At 43.2% G+C, this 16,476-nt stretch overlaps 1 long non-coding RNA gene across 3 annotated transcripts in view; it reads left to right on the top strand.

Moving 5' to 3' along the window:
* The first annotated feature begins 3,674 nt into the window (after positions 1-3,674).
* Positions 3,675-16,476, top strand: part of LOC130358065 (uncharacterized) — a 66,107-nt gene continuing 53,305 nt past the window's right edge. Inside the window, exons 1-4 of one of the 3 annotated variants that reach the window (XR_008889395.1) lie at positions 3,675-3,909; positions 6,089-6,153; positions 8,303-8,332; positions 11,031-11,187. This is a non-coding gene — a long non-coding RNA (uncharacterized LOC130358065). The remainder of the gene's footprint in view (positions 3,910-6,088; positions 6,154-8,302; positions 8,333-11,030; positions 11,188-16,476) is intronic. The other 2 variants (XR_008889394.1, XR_008889396.1) reach the window with 2 other exon arrangements.

The raw sequence follows: 16,476 nt of genomic DNA on the forward strand, positions 1-16,476 counted from the left end.
TGCATTCGCCCGGCGGTCTCACACAGTAGTATTAGAGCCTTCTTTAGACCATTACTACTAGACAACTATTACAGTGATGTGTACTGTGAAAAAAAAATGAATATTTGTAATTTTGAATACATAGTGCTTTATTCGCGAATATGCGATATTCGTGAATAAAATTCGCATTGCGAATATTCACGAGCAACACTACCCACAAAGAGGAAGAATCCAAAACAAGAAACTTTGGGGACATAAAAAGCTGTTTTAATTATTAGGCAACATATATTTACAGTGCACAGCCTAAGAATGCTCTATCCTGTCTAGTCTAAGTTTACATATCATTGTAGTTGGTTTAATATCAATATTAAAAATGCGTGCCAAAACAACTTCCAGCCAACAACATTTAGTTATGTTGACATAATTCATACAGTCCTATTTTTTGGCTGGTGAAACCCCTGAAGAAAAAGCTAGAGCACCCTAGCTTTAGATAAACTGTGTTGTCCTACATATGTTGCTTGCTACTAAATGCAAAAAAAAATACCATTAATAAAAAGGGTTTTAGACAACTTCATGTAGAAAGAAAGAAACAAAGAAAGAAAGAAAGAAAGAAAGAAAATGGGTGAGAAAGAGAGAGAGAGAAATAAATAGTGAAAGGAAGGAAGTAGGAAGGAAGTAGAACATAATGAAGGACTTTAAAGGGGTACTTCGGCCCTAAGACATCTTATCCCTGTCATGCCCACTCCCATAGGCTTCCATTGAGGGGTCGGGCAGTGACATCACAAGGGGGTGGAGTTGTGATGTCACGATACTCCGGCCCTGGGGTCGTGAGTAATCAGACATGGAGCGATCATCGCTTCCTGCATCTGAGACAGGTGAGTCCTGCATGGGATATTGCAGGGTCCCCAGCGGTGGGACCCCTGTAATGAGACATTTTATCCCCTATCCTTTGGATAGGGGATGAGATGTCTTAGGGCCGGAGTACCCCTTTAAGGCTGGGTTATCTTATGTCTGGCATCCGACATAGGGGAACTCAGCCTAGATCTCGACGCAACTGATGCCACAACTGATGATAAGTTGTCACCAGTTGTTTGGCATCTGACTTCCCCCTGTCCAGTGCGGTCCAGTGTGTCCAACCATCCGGCGTCCAGATTGAGAGGCTTGATGATTGTGAACTTTCCCATTGAAATTAATGGGATCAGTTCTAGCATCAGTTTCCCTCCGATGCACACCAGAGGGAAACTATGCCAAACACCGGACATATTTGAACCAAGCCTTACCGACTTAAGGCTGGATTCACATATAAACAAAAAAGGTGGTACCTTGAAAACGCACATGGGTGGTTGTGATAAGGCAATGGAGGCTCAGTCCATGTTTAGATGCATATACAAATAAAGAAATCACAAGGCGTTTTATGCAGTATAAAATAGCCTTTTTCTTTAGTAGCTGCCTTCAGGCAATAGGCATAGACAAATTACAAAAAATAGTCACCACAAGTGCTCACTGATATCCGCGATAGTCCGTGTGAACTCCGACCAATCTTCACCCTTCCTCCGGCATGCAGAGTTCAGAGGACAGACACCTTCCTCTCAAGAAGGGAAACCGCTGAGTGAGCGCTCACTCAGCGGTTTCCCTTCTTGAGAGGAAGGTGTCTGTCCTCTGAACTCTGCATGCCTGAGGAAGGGTGAAGATTGGTCGGAGTTCACACGGACTATCGCGGATATCAGTGAGCACTTGTGGTGACTATTTTTTGTAATTTGTCTATGCCTATTGCCTGAAGGCAGCTACTAAAGAAAAAAGCTATTTTATACTGCATAAAACACCTTCTGGGTTCACATATGACTTAAACTGGGAAGAAAAATAGTGCATACACAATTTTTTGCTCAGCTAAACTCTTGCCATTACAACGTACTTGCCAATGGAGCACCATGTAGTGGAGCCCAATGGCAATGTGATTCTTAGCACTAGCAGCTCTATGGTTGTTAGCCATATAGAGAGTGGCTGTCTATGTGAGTCAACTTTAGAGGAGACTTCCAAGGTGAAAGAGAAGGTAGATTTGTTCATTTTTTGTCTTAAGATGCATCAACCAGATGGCAACAGACAAACTTAGGTCCAGCAAGGAAAAAAAATGAACACTACATGTACATGTTCATATGTGGAATTGTCTTTACCAGCTAAAATAATCCAGAATGCCTACAGTCTCCCTGTGTTAAACTGCATTAAATGTTTCTGTGACTGGAGACAAGCTATCTAGAGCCATTCTTAAGAGAAGATGCAATTTCCTGCAACAGAAATCACTGTTAAAAGAGAAATGTCATTATCTTTAAAATGAACAGAGCCGAGTGACTGAAACCTTAACTTTACATAGGAAAATGGCTATTGCTTGAATCAGGTCCTATCTGTGAGGCAGTTTAAAGATTGATTTTGATATAACACAGGATAAGAAGTAGAAGATTAGCCGACCAGAGACAGATATAATGAAACTGTCTCCTGTTTTGTATTTTCTCGGCTATAGCATGACAATGTAAATAAATGAGAACCCGGAGTAAATGAATAAAAACGCGCTTCAAGCTGAAGTCAGGGCTCTAGCTGGTGGGTGTGTGACTTCCTTCCATCAAAGGCCTCCCTTGTGTCCTCCACATATGGTGTTTACTGCTCAAGAGACGTGAAATAGAATTTGTTCGACAAGCAATACTTTGTTAATGTTCAAATTACGTGAAACGTGACATCTGTGTAGAAGGAAAGATAATTGTCTCAGATAACATGGACGCTTTTACCCACCTTGCAGTGTATTGATTTTTTTTGTGTGTGGTTTAGTATTGCAACCAAACATATGTAGTTTTCACATAGGGCGGTGAGCATTAACCTCATGTTGACTAATGGTAAGTATACTAGTCATGGCAGCATTAGATGATACGACTAATAGTGGGTATGTGTGTCATAAGAACAGAAGAAGATACGACTAATAGTAAATACTGTATGTATGTCATGGCAGAAGTAAAAGATACAGTACAGCTAAGCCTTGTTTCACACTAGCCAATTACTTTGTTTAGCAAGTTCCGTCGCTAGTTCCGTCCTAAAATCATCTGTCACCGGCAGTAACCAAATCCTATAGGTCTGTTAGAAAATCCCATTATAGTCTATGGGATTTTTCTAATATCCGTTTTAATCCGTTATAGTCTGTTATTGATAACGGACGTTATTTTGTGACGGAAGATAGTACGGAAGAAAATAGTTCATGAACTATTTTCTTCTGTACTATCTTCCGTCACAAAATAACGTCCATTATCAATAATGGACAATAATGGATTAAAACGGATATTAGAAAAATCCCATAGACAATAATGGGATTTTCTAACAGACGTATAGGATTTGGTTACTGCCGGTGACAGCTGATTTTAGGACGGAACTAGCGACGGAATTAGCAAAAGGGAATAATTTACTAGTGTGAAAGAAGCCTTACAGATGTGTCATTCATTGCCCGTTATCTTGGCTTAAAGTATTGTGAAATGCACAGTAAAAGATGACCTGCTCAGTGTCACTATAAAGAATTGTATTCATATAGGGGGAGAAACGTTGCTGAGTTGCCCATAGCAACCAATCAGATCGCTTCTTTCATTTTTCACAGGCCTCTTTAAAAATAAAAGAAGCGATCTGATTGGTTGCTATGGGTAACTCAGTAACATTTCCTCTGGACAGGTTTTGATAAATCTCCCCCATAGTGAGGAATAAGTGAGCCGAGTCCTTAACAAGTAATCATATCTCTTTTTTGGCTAGTAAGTGCACTGGATGCCACCATCAACATCATCCCTATGATTAAGACACAGAGAACCTCTATAATGTGGTTACAGCTCATACTTTGTGTAGAGACACAGTCCTTGGGCTTTTGAAGGACCACATAACTGTTTGGCCAAATTTCCTGGTGTTAAGGTATTCTTATATTTCTTCCTCCAGATATACTCCAACCCAAATCTGACCCATTCATCAAGTGGTTACAATGAAGGATCGTGGATGATTGACCTCGGTTAGTATACAGTGGTCCCTCAACATACGATGGTAATCCGTTCCAAATGGACCAACGTTTGTTGAAACCATCGTATGTTGAGGGATCCGTGCAATGTAAAGTATAGGACAGTGGTCTACAACCTGCGGACCTCCAGATGTTGCAAAAGTTGTAGTTTTGCAACATCTGGAGGTCCGCAGGTTGAAGACCACTGGTATAGGAAGTTGTACTCACCTGTCCCCGCTCGTCACCGCTGCCCTGGATGTTGCCTTCCATCGCTGTCACCGCGTCCCCGGGGTGTCCCCAACGCCTCTGCTTCCCTGGCATCCTCTCTCTCCGTCGCCACCATCACGTCGCTACGCACGCCGCTCCTTTTGGATAACGGGACGGCGTGCGCAGCGACGTGATGACGACGATGGAGAGCGACGACGATGCAGGGGATCCCGAAGAGGACGCACCGGAGCCCCGAGGACAGGTAAGTGATCGTCAGCGGACCACACGGGGCACCGTAAACGGCTATCTGGTGGCAGCTGAAGCAGTCTGCGCTGCCGGATAGCCGTTTATGCGATGGCCCCGACATACAAAAGCATCGTATGTTGATGCTGCCTTCAACATGTGATGGCCTCTGAGAGGCCATCGCATGTTGAAATTATCATATGTCGATGCCATCGTAGGTCGGGGGTCACTGTATAAGGGAGCTGTACATACAGCCATTCTCTTATATACCTCTATTTTTCAACTTTGTAAATAGACAAAAGAGTAATAAAACTTTTATCTACCTTGCTGTTGCGTGTAGGAGTACCTGAACGGGGTCATAGAGGTAAAAGAATTTTATTATTATTGTTATTCCAAAAGAACATCTTTAGGAAAATCACAAAGTCCCAATACTTGTGTGTGCAACCGTGTCAGAGTCCCAAGAGTGAAACCAAGAATCTTGCATTATGACAGACAAATATTTTATCTATAATGCAAGGTTCATGAAGACACTGCACAAGTTGAGGTTTCCATCTGAAAATGTCATAGTAAAACATGTCAGGGGCCACACCAAGGCGGGGGGGGGGGGGGAGATCGACAAAATAATTTTATTCACAAGAGGTGCAGGAAATATAAGGAGTGATACACAAGGTATTAGGCTTATATAGTTGGTTGATCATAGGTGTTGCTGCACATGAAATGTGGGGTTCTGGAGCCCAAAAATATATCCTTCTGTTTATTTTGGGACAAGGCATAAAAATATGAAAATAGAAATCTACATGGGCCTACTGGCGTTATATCTTTGGTATAGGTCAAAGAGATAAGCTTACTTTATGTTAAAATTGTTTTAGGTGCATAAAAACCTTAAAGAGAACCTATCACAAGAGTTTGGATGAATAAACCAAGGATGTTTGTAAATAATATCCTCTAACATAGTGGTTCCTCAATTTACAATAATTAATTGGTTCCACGGCGACCAGTAAACCAATATATGTTGGGACCAAAACTCTGTGGAAACCTGGTAATTGGTTTCTTAAGTCCTAAAATATCATCTAAAAATAGGGATAAGTGAGGTGCAAAGAAAAATAAATAGGTAACAAATACAAATAAAACAAGTCCTTACATATAAAAGTAGGAAAAATCACTTTCTATGTAGAGGACAGGAGCTTCTTCAGAGTCCTGTACAGTACACACAGTGTCCCCAAAAGGAGGAGCTAACCCTGGCACAGGTAAAGAGTAGTACAGAACATGTAATACCTCCCCGTACTGTATGGTGCCAGTCAGTGCATGCACTTCAGTAATACAGGGGTTTTATCAGTAAATGCCCATTCTGATTGGCCAGTTCTTCCAGCCATGGACACTTGTCAGATCCTGATTGTATGTTGAGTATAGTTTCAAGTTACAATGGTCCAGAAAAGAGCATCGTTTGGTTAAAATATTGTAACCTGAGGCCATTGTAAGTTGAGGAACCACTGTATACTTGTTTACATCATCCATTGTGCTATGAGGGAGAAAATAAGGTCATAAACTGTGTGCTATGTAGAAATCGCTTACCAGAATCATCTCGGCAGTGATGAAACAATGAAGATTCCGGTCATGTTCACACGCAGCTTAAACATTGGGATTGTGCAGAAAAAGTATGAATTCAACCTAGTATAGAAGATGTACCGCTAACTTCAACTTTGAATACTGACAAGGTACTTTTGGATTTTTTTTCCTTGAACAAAGCGATTATAAAAACAACAGTATAAGCCTGAAACAACTGACAGCCATTGTTAAAGATTTAACCAGTGAAATCATCTGATGAAATGTAATAAAACAGATAAACAGTATCTTAACTAAATAACCCTGAAATTTCCACTAAAGCATTTGTTTAGACTGAAATCACAAACTCCAAAATATCTTTATAAGGCCTCATTCAGATGAGCCATGCGTAACTATCTGTATTCAAAATGTAACACCAGAAATTCCCTGTAATGCCCCAATGCGTGTGGACTCGCTGTGCCACTTAAAGGTTTGGCTTCGGGCCAAACTTGAGAATGGTGTAAAAGTGTTCACCTGGTTTTCACGCATTATCCATCACCAGGATGAGGAAGCTGATCATAACTGCAGGGGAGATACCAGGTGGCTACCACAAAAGTGCTCCTGGTTAAAGGGGTACTCCGCCCCTAGACATCTTATCCCCTATCCAAAGCATAGGGGATAAGATGTCAGACCACCGCGTTCCCACTGCTGGGGAGCCCCAGGATCCCCGCTGCGGCACCGCACTATCATTACAGCACAGAGCGAGTTCACTCTGTGCGTAATGACGGGCGATACAGGGGAAGGAGCAGCGTGACGTCATGGCTCCGCCCCTCGTGACATCACGGCCCTTCCCCTTAATGCAAGTCTATGGCAGGGGGCGTGACAACCGCCACGCCCCCTCCCATAGACTTGTATTGAAAGGGGTGGGCCGTGATGTCATGAGGGGCGGATCCGTGACATAACGATGCTCCGGCCCCCGTATTGCGCGTCATTACATGCAGAGCAAACTGTGCTCTGTGCAGTAATGATAGCGCAGTGCCGCAGCGGGGATCCCGGGGCTCCCCAGCAGCGAGACTGCGGCGATCTGACATCTTATCCCCTATCCTTTGCATAGGGGATAAGATGTCTAGGGGCGGAGTACCCCTTTAAGTGGTACCTGTCCAAGCAGGTCAAAACGCCTCGGGGGAAACAGGCAGGTAGAGCAGGTGATGCTAGATGGAATAAGTGCTGGACGAGGGGATTTGGCTGAGGCAGGGTCAGGTAACAGGCTAACAGTCAGGTAACATGGATAAATATAGAAACCCTGGTCAGGAACAGGACAGACACCTTCGCTGTAGACTAACTACACTCTTGCTCAGACACCAAAGGAAGGGATGTGTTCTCACTTATAGGTGGTGCCTGGGAAGGATTGGAAGAGGACAGAAATCAAGAACGAGTTTGGATCCTTAAAGACAGACCGTGCATGCGTTACACTCCCTCAATTCTACCTAATGAAACTTACAGCCAGGGCTGTCATCAAAGTAACACAGATTATTCTCCTGTCAGGGGCTCAGAAAGATTAGACTCCCAAACTCACCTGTGGGTTGCCACTGAACTGCTACCCCCAGATTGTGATGTGATAGTATGGTCAAAAAAAGACTTACGTCCATCAAGTTCAACCAAGGAATTGAAGGGAAGAGTGTGGTGGGATTAAGGGAAAGGGATGAGATTATATTTCTGCATAAGCATTAATGTTATTTTGTTAATGGAATATATCTAACCCTGTTTTAAAGCTTTCAACTGTTTCTGATGTGACCAGTTCCTGAGGTAGATTGTTCCATAAATTTATGTTAAAAAGATTTACTCACAAAATGAGAGGGCTGTATATAATAGACAACAATGAGCAAACTTGGTTTCCAGCATGGTACCCTTCACGTAATATAAATGATAAGCTACAGTACCTGAGAAATATTCTATTCCTCTATTTCATTGACATACCATACTTAACATATGATATAGGCCTGAGAGGCTGTATAAAGATTTTATTACCAATAATTCAGAAGAATTGAGAAATATATGCAACTTCCTCATGCGCTCCCCAGATGTATTCAATAAGGTGCAAAATAGAGGTTGGTAAATAAAAGGAAGTTCTGAAGGCTTCATCATTTGCCATTTGAGGTACAAATGCTTCTTCCTTACTGATGGTGGGCATACTTAGAGCACCACAGACCTCTATCCAGACCTCAGGGATTTAGTAAATGTGCAGGTGATACAAAAACTCAGCTACAAGAAAACTAGTATAATGCAGCGTTATATTAATGTGCCTATTTCCTTCTATATAAGGTTTACATGAAATCTTGGCAGATAGTCTCGGTACGTATCTCTAAAAATGTAAACACAAACATGTGTGCTTCTAAATGTTTCTATGTTCATGCAGTCTGTTTGGAACTTCAGAACTGTTATTCTTTTAGTGGAAAAAGAACAGTATTACCCATATGCTGCCATTGCGGACCCTATGGAAAGTTTTCTTAATTAAATTAATAGAAGTTTTATTGAGCTGTAGAAACGCACTTCTAAGCCCTTCTCCCTTCTCATTCTCTATTCATGTATATTTCTTTTGTATATGTTGCTCCCTGTCAGATTCCAGACTGTGGATCAATTTTTGTTAAGCAGATTGTGCTGGTATACCTGCTGAGTTAGCGTAATCTCCATTAATAGGCTTTTATGCTTCTGTTTTTAATACAAGTATGATCCATTATTGAAGTAAAAAACTTAAACTGCTGTTGAGGATGAAAGATGTGCATAAACCTTAGACTAAAGTTGTATTAATGCCTTGACAACTCCTTTCCGCTGGCAAATAATATTGGTAGAAAGAATGATCAAAAGTGATGGATTTTCCCCATCTGACCCTCTTTGTTCCGGGAGGGGTAATCAGGCACCAGAGCAGCCTTACTCCTCCCCTCCCCATAGGGGATACATTAACATTCGGCCATGCTAAACATCTATATGAATGGCGAGGCCGGAAGAGAGTCCATTCAGCTAACAGTTGACAGTTGACAAATGTGTGAGTACCTTAAAGGGATACTCCACCCCTAGACATCTTATCCCCTATCCAAAAGATAGGGGATAAGATGTCTGATTGTGGGGTCCCTCAGCTGAGATCCCCGCAATCTTTGTGCAGCACCCAGCGTTCGTTTAGAATGCTGGGTGCCAGCGGCGGGGGTTGTGAAGTCACGGCCATGCCCCCTCAATGCACGTCTATGGGAGGGGGCATGGTTACCGCCATGCCCCCTCCCATAGACTTGCATTGAGGGGGCATGGTGTGACTTCATGAGGGGGCATGGTCATGACATCACGACCCCCACCGCCTGCTCCAAGCATTTGGAACTAAATGTTCCAAACGATGGGGAAGTAGAGTACCCCTTTATCCCCTTAACGACCAAGGATGTATATTTACGTCCTTGGCCGGCTCCCGCGCTATAACGCGGGGTCACGCGGTGACCCCGTGTCATATCACGTCGGTCTCAGCATGTAACTCATGCCGGGACCCGGGGCTAATAGCGCGAGGCAGTGATCGCAGTGCCGCTGTCTATTAACGCTTTAGACGAGGCATTCAAAGTTGAACGCCGCATCTAAAACAAAAGTAAAAGCTTCCCGGCTGCTCAGTGGGGCTGATCGGGACCACCGCAGTGAAAATGCGGTGTCCAGATCAGCTAGGACGCAAGCGGAGGTCCTCTTACCTTCCTCCGGTGCGTCTGTTTGGCGATTGATTGCTCAAGCCTGAGATGCAGGCTTGAGCAATCGATCGCCAATAACACTGATCAATGCAAAGCTATGGCTTTGCAGTGATCAGTGTATAAGATCAGTGTGTGCAGTGTTATAGCCCCCTATGGGAGCTATAACACTGCAAAAAAAAAAATAGTAATAATTTAAAAAGAAAAGTTCATGAATGTGATTTAACCATTTCCCTAATTAAAATCATAATTTTCCAATAAAAAAAACATTTAAATAAAAATAAATATAAACATATGTGGTATCACCGCGTGCGTAAATGTCCAAACTATAAAAATATATCATTAATTAAACTGCAATGTCCAAAATAATGTATTTTTGGTCACTTTTTACATCATGAAAAAATGAATAAAAAGCGAACAAACAGTCCGATCAATAGAAGAATAGTACTGCTAAAAACTTCAGATCATGGCGCAAAAAATTAGCCCTCATACCGCCCCATACGCAATAAAATAAAAAAGATATAGGAGTCAGAATTTGACAATTTTAAACGTATACATTTTCCTGCATGTAGTTATGATTTTTTCCAGAAATATGACAAAATCAAACCTATATAGGTAGGGAATCATTTTAATCGTATGGACCTACAGAATAAAGATAAGGTGTCATTTTTACCAAAAAATGTACTGCGTAGAAACGGAAGCCCCAAAAATTGCGTTTTTTCTTCAATTTTGTCGCACAATTATTTTTTTTGCCGTTTCGCCGTAGATTTTTGGGTAAAATGACTGATGTCACTGCAAAGAAGAATTGGTGGCACAAGAAATAAGTCATCATACGATTTTTAGGTGCAAAATTGAAAGGGTTATGATTTTTAAAAGGACAGGAGGAAAAAACGAAAAATGAAAAACCCGTGGTCCTTAAGGGGTAAAGAGGAACTACAAAACAGGATATGTGGTACATACATCCCCATGTTCCTTTGTAGTTTAGTACCTTTTCTTCTCTGCCATCTTTTGCAGCAGATCAATGGTTAAAAATTTCTGATCATAAGCTCTGTAGCTACTCAACTGTTCTGGATAAGCTTGTCAGGCTTGTTATTTAAGCCTTGCCAGTTCTACCCCTCAGAGTGAAATCCTAATTGCAGGTAGTATTGCGGTTGCAACTGCGTTTTTTTTTTTTTTGACTGCATGCAGTAACTGATTCTAAATTATTGCTGTTACACTTCAGTTTTTAAATACTTTTTAGTCGTTGCTATTTAGCAGATAGGGTGCATCTAGATTCATTAATATGGAACTTTCTTATTAGTTTAATTTGCTGTTTCTGTATCTTCTGAATATTACAGCAACCACACACAATTCCAAGAAATCCAGATCTGCATGTACTATATTGAAGAAGAACCAAACTCCCAAGAAATAGATATGGGTGCAAGCTGGTCAAGCCCAATTAAGGCCCCCACATAAACAAAAGAAAGAAAAAATAAGAAAAGCAAATTAATTCAGGTAAATAGGGTTTAGGCTTTATTCATAAGGTAAAGGCAACATTTTGACCATCTCACATGGTCTGTGTAAGATCTGCATGTAGATACACACAAAACATGAAGCCAACTGCAGAATCCACACTTTGCAGCTACACACCACAATGCAACTGCAACACATCTTTATCATGTGGTTCCTCCCTCATTGACTGGTGGTAAGATATTTCCTCCCAAGTCCATTTATTTTTTATTTATTTATTTTTATTTTTTTTTTGTTTCCTGGGATTGGCCCTGTTTCTTTGTTCTTGGTTTCTTCCTCTGATATTTTATCTGGTGCTTGTAGTACATCCTGACTCAGAACATAGTTCTTGAAGTTCCTGATGTCTTACCTACCTTTTCCTTGGGATAACATGCTTAGAACTTGGAAAGTTTATTCCTACTCCTGACTTTTGGGCTCGGCTATGCCTGACTACACAGTGGCTTCCTCCCCTAGTGAGTCTGTTAGGTTTCTGTGGTCCCACTTCCCGATCTTCTCAACCCAACCATTGTCCAAGCTCTGACCTGTGTCCTCACACTAAGCAGAGTGCACATAGTAGTTTGTGTCAATGTTTAAAGAGTACCTGTAATCAAACCATATTTTCTAAACTAACTCCTCCTAACACCCCTCCTGCCCATAAAATTTTTCTGAGTTTTAAAAAGTGTGTATCATACCTTTCCCCTTGATCACATTGTCTGAACTCTCGGCAGGATAAGTGGGGGTTCCCGAGCTGGCACAATGTCATTGAAGCCTGGTAGAGCTGTGCCTCGCCATGCCCCGCCATGCCCCGCAGGCACTTCCTAAGTTTGGACTTCAGTTTGGACTTCTGCAAGTCCAGGTGGAGACCAAACTTACTGTTTGACTTGCATCAGGGAACAGAACAGAGCCACCTAGTGGCGGTTTTGCAATCACATTATAAACATATAAAGGTTGAGAATTTTAACAGCAAGTAAATAGCAAAGTGTCTTATAATAACATAAGGAACAATATTTTAAAAGTTTAGTTTGGTGACAGGTACTCTTTAACCCTGAGGCAACACACCAGCCTTTATCTACATACTTTATCTACATACTATATTCTTTGCACAAGCTGTCTGACGCTTCACTAGGAGCTATGACCTGGAGATCTCCTGCTGTGATGTTCATATCCCTGTGTCTGTATAGGATATAAAGGGTGAATATCAGGGAATCTTTTTGACTGTGCATGTCAGTTTAGCCATACCAAACCAGATTGCATATGATGGGGTACTCCGACCCTAAACATCTTATCCCCTATTCAAAAGGTATAAATTATCTGATCGTGGGGGGTCAGGCTGCTGTGAAGACCACCCCCCTTCCCCCTGCACGATCTCTGGGAACCGCGGATGTACTAAACACAGAAGCTTGGGGCTTCCATGTTCGCAATGGCATGACACTCCCCTCCATTAATGTTTTTGGGAGGGGGGCATTATGGCTAGTACACAGCCATCATTCCCCCTCCAAAAGCACAAATGGATGGGGCGTTACAGCAGTGGTCGCCTGTCATCCGGCACAGAGCAAAGTTCGCTCCACACATCTGATTATGGGGTGCTGTGCCGGAGATTGCGGGGGTTCCTGCAAGGGGATTAGATGTTTAGGTGTGGAGCACCCCTTAAAAGCTAATACAAGTGTAACAATATGTAAAATAAAGTATGCATGTGTCATTTATGGACGATATATGTTTAAAGAGTACCTATCATGATCTAAATGTTATAATCCTTCCAGTTCACTGCCCCATCATGATAAACCACCCCCTGACTTTATTTTTATAATTTTTTAGTTTTCTACCTTGATATTCCTCTGTATTTTCTGCTCAGTCTCAGTCAGATTCAAAGATTGGGAAGGGGCGTTCCCCAGTAGGTTTGACATCATCTGAAGCCATACAGGGGGGAACTTCCTCCCTCACACACAGCTCAGAGCAATTCAGTGTGAGATGAGCTATTGGCTAAGGCTGCACCCCCCTCAGCACTCCAGACTGCATTTCCTTATTTTGGACTTCTGCCAGGCCAGCAGGAGTCCAAAGTCTATGCAAGAGATAGGGGGAAATGTGCTCTGGACAAGTAGGGAGACACCCAGTTGCAGCTTTTTTAAACACAAATAAAACAGAAAACTTCATAAAAAAGTACATTAGAAAAATTTACCATAAGGAGTGTGATAGCAAAAATTTGTCTTAATGATAGTGCCCATCCAAATGAAGATGATAACCACTGTATTCGTTATTGTATATTTTCTACAGCAGGGCATAACATAACCCTAAGATCTCCAAGTTAAAAGATATGACACAACATGTGCCCAGAGAAATTTCAGGAGACCCGTCGTTCTAGCTACCTAAGGAACTTCTAGCACAAGAACCCTACTATTTAGATTCCAGGGTAGATTTATCAAAACCTGTATAGAGGAAGAGTGGTGCAGTTGCCCAAAGCAACCTATTAGATTGTTTCTTTTATTTTTCATGGGCCTCTTTAAAAATGAAAGAAGCAATCTGATTGGTTGTTATGGGCAACTGCACCACTCTTCTCCAACACAGGTTTTGATAAATCTCCCCCTCTATCACTACAACCTGATATAAACCTATAGAAGTGTAAATCGCAAATTTCACAGTTCAGAAATGTCATGTCAGCTTTAAAGACGAAAAGAGATATCAGTACGGGGTGGTTGTAGCATAACAATGAAGATACATATATTATTCAGAGTCCAAAGAGAACTTTGTAATGACTGTTACTTGTTACCACCCGGCAAGATGAAGGCTGTATTCTTCTTTCACAACCAAAAATAGCAGTTATGGTGTATGTCTAGGAAGTGTATGCAGTAAATACAGGTGAGACAGAAAGTTGACATATTCCTTCCCTTCCTTTCATGGTTTATTCAGAGTTTTTCTCCGGCTTAGGTCAGACATTGACATTTCAAATAATACTTGTTTTCGTAAATATTTCTGAAAACCTACGTTTGTTTGTCATTTAGGAATCAACAATGAAAAGTGCACAGCTAACGATATTCTTATGCTTTGCCTTGAGTTTTTTGACAATCTTTCGAAAACATTAAAGGAACAGTGCTATGTAAAATGATTGACACCCTAAAAATTTGTATTTATTCATCATTTCCCATACCATTTGTCACTTAAATGTGCACTGTCATTAAAACAAATTTTTGTTATTGCAATTCTTCTGGTAAATGAAAAATCTTTCTAATGTACTTTGTTTAAAAAAAAAAAAAAAAAAAAAAAAAAAAAATATATATATATATATATATATATATATATATGCTTTATTTGTGTTTAAAAAAGCAGCTACTAGGTATCTCCCTACTTGTCCAGAGCAGATTTCCCCCCATCTCTTGCACAGACTTTGGACTCCTGCTGGCCTGGCAGAAGTCAAAAGTCGGAAAAATGCAGTCTGGAGTGGTGAGGAGGTGGGGGGATTGCAGCCTTAGCTAATCATAGTTCATCTCACACTGAATGCTTTGGGCTGTGTGTGTTACGCCTAGCGCTCCGGGTCCCCGCTCCTCCCCGGAGCGCTCACGGCGCCTCTCTCCCTGCAGCGCCCCGGTCAGTCCCGCTGACCGGGAGCGCTGCACTGACATGGCCGTCGGGGATGCGATTCGCACAGCGGGACGCGCCCGCTCGCGAATCGCATCCCAAGTCACTTACCCATCCCGGGCCCCTCCTGTCATGTGCTGGCGCGCGCGGCTCCACTCTCTAGGGCGCGCGCGCGCCAGCTCTCTGAGACTTAAAGGGCCAGTGCACCAATGATTGGTGCCTGGCCCAATTAGCTTAATTGGCTTCCACCTGCTCCCTGGCTATATCTGATCACTTCCCCTGCACTCCCTTGCTGGATCTTGTTGCCTTGTGCCAGTGAAAGCGTTTAGTGTTGTCCAAAGCCTGTGTTACCTGAACTCCTGTTATCCATCTTGACTACGAACCTTGCCGCCTGCCCCGACCTTCTGCTACGTCTGACCTTGCCTCTGCCTAGTCCTTCTGTCCCACGCCTTCTCAGCAGTCAGCGAGGTTGAGCCGTTGCTAGTGGATACGACCTGGTTGCTACTGCCGCAGCAAGACCATCCCGCTTTGCGGCGGGCTCTGGTGAACACCAGTAGCCTCTTAGAACCGGTCCACCAGCACGGTCCACGCCAATCCCTCGCTGACACAGAGGATCCACTACCTGTAAGCCGAATCGTGACAGTAGATCCGGCCATGGATCCCGCTGAGGTGCCGCTGCCAAGTCTCGCTGACCTTACCACGGTGGTCGCTCAGCAATCGCAGCAAATTGCCCAACAAGGACAGCAGCTGTCGCAGTTGACCGCCACGTTACAGCAACTTCTGCCTCTGCTACAGCAGCAACCATCTCCTCCGCCAGCTCCTGCACCTCCTCCGCAGCGAGTGGCCGCTCCTAGCCTCCGCTTGTCCCTGCCGGACAAATTTGATGGGGACTCTAGACTCTGCCGTGGATTTTTGTCTCAATGTTCCCTGCATATGGAGATGTTGTCGGACTTGTTTCCTACAGAACGGTCTAAGGTGGCGTTCGTAGTGAGCCTTCTTTCAGGAAAGGCCTTGTCTTGGGCCACACCGCTCTGGGACCGCAATGATCCTGCCACAGCCACAGTCCAGTCCTTCTTCGCTGAAGTCCGGAATGTCTTCGAGGAACCAGCCCGAGCTTCTTCTGCCGAGACTGCCCTGCTGAACCTGGTCCAGGGTAATTCTTCAGTGGGCGAGTACGCCATCCAATTTCGTACTCTTGCTTCCGAATTATCATGGAATAATGAGGCTCTCTGCGTGACCTTTAAAAAAGGCCTATCCAGTAGCATCAAGGATGTGCTGGCCGCACGAGAGATTCCTGCCAACCTGCAAGAACTTATCCATTTGGCCACCCGCATTGACATGCGTTTTTCTGAGAGACATCAGGAGCTCCGCCAGGAAAAAGACTTAGATCTCTGGGCACCTCTCCCACAGCATCCTTTGCAGTCTACGCCTGGGCCTCCCGCCGAGGAGGCCATGCAAGTGGATCGGTCTCGCCTGACCCAGGAAGAGAGGAATCGCCGTAGGGAAGAAAATCTTTGTCTGTACTGTGCCAGTACCGAGCATTTCTTGGTGGATTGCCCTATTCGTCCTCCACGTCTGGGAAACGCACGCACGCACCCAGCTCACGTGGGTGTGGCGTCTCTTGGTTCAAAGTCTGCTTCTCCACGTCTCACGGTGCCCGTGCGGATTTCTCCTTCAGCCAACTCCTCCCTCTCAGCCGTGGCCTGCTTGGACTCTGGTGCCTTT

Source organism: Hyla sarda, chromosome 2, assembly GCF_029499605.1.
Source record: "Hyla sarda isolate aHylSar1 chromosome 2, aHylSar1.hap1, whole genome shotgun sequence".
Classification (NCBI taxonomy): domain Eukaryota; kingdom Metazoa; phylum Chordata; class Amphibia; order Anura; family Hylidae; genus Hyla; species Hyla sarda.